The following is a 4,532-nucleotide window of genomic DNA, read 5'->3' as shown; positions in this document are numbered from 1 at the left end:
TCATAACTCCTTCCAAAATCAGGGTAGAACTCAACAGTATAGCCTTATCGAGTTCATCAGTCTCCGTATTCATGGCCATAAAATGGCATTACTCTAGCTGTGAGATGAGCTCACATGAGCTTTCTTCCCTGCCAAGCATTAGGGGGTTGGAAGAGAAAAAAGAGGAGGAAGAGGAAAAGGAGTAGAATCAGAAGGGTGAGGAAGAGGAAAAAGAAGAGGAGAAGGAGGAAGCATGGCCTAGTAGTGAAAAAAAAGTGTAGATCTGGGAGTCAGAGGACCCAAATTATTGCTGTGGATCCTAAATTTATCAGCTGTGTGATCTTGGGCAAGGCATTACTTATCTGTGCCTCACTTTCTTCATCCGTAATATGGGAATTAAATACATGTTCTCTCTCCTGTTTAAACTGCAAGTCCCATGTGGGTTAGAGACCATGTGTCTGACCTTATTACCTTCTATCTATCCCAGTGCTTAACACTGTGTTTGGCACATAATAAACACTTATCAAATGCCACAATTGTTATTATTAGGAGGAAGAGGAGGAGGAAAAAGAGGAGGAATGCATGGGAAGGGAAAGCTTTGTTTGAATTAGCATGCCACCTCTTGGCTAAATCTGAAGGCTGCAGCTGAAGTTCCTCCGGGGGGGGGGAGGGGGATGTGTGTGTGTGTGAATGTGTGTGTGTGTACGCACACATGCATGTGTGTGTGTATGCATGTTTGTGTGTTTTCATTTGGGCATCTTGTATCATAGGTCAAATGTTGGGAGCCAGAAACTTGACCCCTAGTTGAAGGTCTTGTTTCTGTCCTATGAAGATGCTTGAATTAGACAGTGTTGCCTAGTGAATAGAACATGGAACTAAGATTCAGACGACCTAAATTCAAATCCCAATTCTGCCACATGTCTGTTGTGTCTCAAGTCTCTTAATATCTCTGGCCATAGTTCTGTCATGGGTAAAATGGTGATTAAACATTTCCTCCTCCTTTTAAGATTGGGATTCCTCATATGAGATAAGGACTGTGTCTGACCTGATTATCCTGTGGTCCACCCCATCGCTTCCCCTCTCGGGATCACACCTGGAAAGTTTCCAGTACTCTAGCAGTCTCGGCCATGGGAGGGAGAGTCAAGCAGAGGCATATCCATTCCATTCCTAGCTTGAGCAGTGGCTAGTGAGTGGAAGACAATCTGCTACAAGTCAAAATTCACCTGTGCTGGGCACCAGCAGCCTGGGTGAGAGTCAAGGCCAAAGACTCATTTACTGTGCAGAAGGAGCCAGTGGTAAACCACTTCCATATTTTTACCAGGGAAACTCTGTGGATACACTAAGAGAATGATTGCAGATGGAAGTGTGGTGCTCTGGTAGAGATGTGTCTATGGGTCGGACATGACTCAGTGGCAAAAGACAAGACCCCCTCACTTAGTACAGTGCTCGCCTTAACTAGCTGTATAATTAAATGTAAAGATTGCAAACAATTAGTGTGAGTGTTTTGAGCAAGCTGGCATGGAGGTTGTACCTCACTGACAAATTCTAACATCCCCAGGGACCAGGGAGCATAAATGCTACCAGCAATTGGAATGCTAGGGAAATTCAAGAGCAATCCAACTTTAAAGATCAGAGGAAGCCCAGAGAAGCATGGAAGGAATCAAGCAGATTCTCTTCATCCCAAGACAAGTTGAGATGTAGAATAATCAAATATGGCACTACAAACGACCCTTTAAAACAGCTTCCAAAGGGGCCAGGGTGAGTATCTGACAGTCACAATCCCTATAGACTACAATGCTTAATGAAAAGTTGGAGGAAGCTCATGCAAGTTTGGCCTCCTTCCCCGTTAACATGCCCCCATTCAAGCCTCTGCACTGGTTTCCTGAATGATGTTGGAGACACAGGTATGGTTTGCTAATGTCATGTCAGAGCAAGAGGGAAAGGGGTTTGAGAACTGTGGAGAGTTTCTTCAGTTGTAGGGCCTCCACTGTCAACAATGCAGCTGTTACCACTTAGCTTGAAAACATCTGGCCTGGACATTATAGTAAAAGTGACATTCAGCGACTGGAGAGGGGAAAAGAAGCTGAAGTTTACATTTAACAGTGAAGAAATAAGTAATGACACTTAATGTTTTCATAAGTCCACTAACCACATGGCTCCCAGCTCATCTGGATGTGCAGGTATTTGCTCATTTGCATCTCACTGTCAAAAAGTCAAGTGGAGTGCGGGCATTGTCTCTCACTCTAGGCTTCTTGTCAGGACCTTCACGGCCTAAGTCTTGCTTTCTCTGGGCCACCTGTGGAGCTGAAACTAAGCATCATCACTAGGGCTTGTAAATGTGATCTGAGGCCAGATTCCTGATCTCCCCATTGGCCACCCTAGAAGAGTGGAGATAACTGAAATTTTGATTCTCAGGGCATCTAAGAACAATTGTTTCTCCTGCCTCATATCATCTGCTGGTGATAAACTGCTTGGATTCCATGTATTGGCATTCTTATTAGTGGAAGATATTTTAGAGCTACATTTGTGAAAAATATGTATGATGGGAGAATGGGAGAGCACAGTGCTATAATGCAATGGTCTGCCAGAATGCTTGTTTTTAAAGCTTGTTTCAAGACGATTCAAAGGATTCCTCAGCAACAATCTTGACAGTACCCATTAGCATATCAATCAACCAATCAGTGGTATTTACCAAGCACTCAATATATGCAGAGTACTGTACTAAGAGCTTAGCAGAGTTCATATAACAGAATTAGCAGACATGACCCCTGCCCATAATGAGCTTGCAGTTTGAAGGGGAGGCAGGCATTGATATAAATAAAAAACTGATCTTATATAATTTAAAGATCTATATGTGTGTTAGCATGAGTAACCAATTCCCAGCTGATTAACAGCTCTATCTTCCTTATTCTTCCACTACATCCTATCCAAGACATGTTCTAAAATGTTATCATCTAAAAGATGATGAAAGTTTGGTTATTTGTTTAACACTGTCCCTGTGCTTTGGAAGGTGGAGAATGTTACGAAGACTGAACACAACATGTTTGGATCTGTTCTAGAGGGAACAATAATATTCCATAAATGACTTTTTCTTAAAATGATCCATTTCCTAGATATAAGCTAGAAGTACACTCAGTTCTGCCTTGGCATGTATTTTCACTAGGTGTTCTGGCTAGAACATCATTAGCAAATTAGGGAATGTTCATTCAACAATTCAAACCTGTTTGATTTCGACAGACCATGGTATCAAAAGAATGCCTTGTATGCATGACATCAGGAAGGGTGAATAGTACAATGTGACTTTGTCATCACAGCAGTTTGTGTTCTAGGGAAACTGGTTGGATCATAAGATGTTCTATGAATTGAGTCAGGAAACTCGTGGATAACTAGATAAGTTGTCAAGATAAACCTGAATTTAAAAAAAAAAAACAGTGGATTTGATGATTGTGGTAGTAAATGAGTTTAAAATAGGTTTCAAAATCAAGACTTAGAATCTCTGTAAAGAGCTATCATTTAAATGTGAATACAAAGGCCTATATTGTCTAGAAGAATTACTCATTGAAGCAATAAATGAAATTGGAGGAATTGTGATGCAGACCCACAACTAAAGGGAATACAAACATATCTATTAATTGATTCAGGTGAAATTTGAAAATAAGGAGTCAATGAGGTCGTCAGTGGAAAGTTAGATTTCATAAACTTTGGGAGCTGAGGGGGAGAAAGCCTTTCAAACCTGATAAGGTCAGACTCTAAGGAAGCTCCAAGGACTCTAAGGACTCCAACAATTAGAAGAGTCCAGAGCTTTTAACAGTGCCTAGCAAATAGTAAGCGCTTAACAAATACTATAATAATAAGAAAGGAGAAGGATCAATTGATCATTCAATCAATCAATGATATCTATGTGTACTGTACCCTGAATACAATTCAAGCACTGTCAGAGTACAATAGAAGTTATAGACACAATTCCTGCCCTCAAGGAGTTTACAATCTAATGGGGGAAGTAGGCAAAAAATAATTTAAAGACAGAAGGAAAAGGAGGACAAATAGATGGCTAGGTGAATAAATAAGTTTTTAAATAATAAAGTAATACTAATAAGTATGGTGTTTGTTAAGCACTCACTATGTGCCAGGCATTGTACTAAGTGCTGGGGTGGATACAAGCAAATCATGTTGAACACAGTCCCTGTTCCATGTGAGGCTCACAGTCTTAATCCCCATTTTACAGGTGAGGGAACTGAGGCCCACAGAAGTGAAATGACTTGCCCAAGGTCACACAGCAGACAAGCAGTGGATTTGGGATTAGAACCTATGAGACCATCCGACTCCCAGGCCCGTGATCTAGCCACTACGCCATGCTGCCCCTCATGTACCTGAATCCATAGGTACAAAAAGGCTAAAGATATTTGTGAGATTAGAAGTACTGAGGTGGTAGATAAGAGGATAATACCTGGAGAGAAAGCAGTTTATAGAATAGGATGATAGAGATCAGTGAACAGTTGTCACATCTTCAGAATATCTGAGATGCAGCAGGCCTAGTGAAAATAGCAGGGGCC

General features: G+C 41.3%; 1 non-coding gene across 1 annotated transcript; it reads left to right on the top strand.

Moving 5' to 3' along the window:
- The first annotated feature begins 1,054 nt into the window (after positions 1–1,054).
- Positions 1,055–1,192, top strand: LOC114816986. Its single transcript, XR_003764814.1, has one exon. It is a non-coding gene; the product is annotated as a small nucleolar RNA SNORA7 (small nucleolar RNA).
- Positions 1,193–4,532: the final 3,340 nt, after the last annotated feature.

This window comes from Ornithorhynchus anatinus, chromosome 1, assembly GCF_004115215.2.
Source record: "Ornithorhynchus anatinus isolate Pmale09 chromosome 1, mOrnAna1.pri.v4, whole genome shotgun sequence".
NCBI classification, from domain to species: domain Eukaryota; kingdom Metazoa; phylum Chordata; class Mammalia; order Monotremata; family Ornithorhynchidae; genus Ornithorhynchus; species Ornithorhynchus anatinus.
The sequence above is the reverse complement of the archived record's forward strand: the minus strand, read 5'-3'. Positions and strand labels throughout refer to the sequence as shown.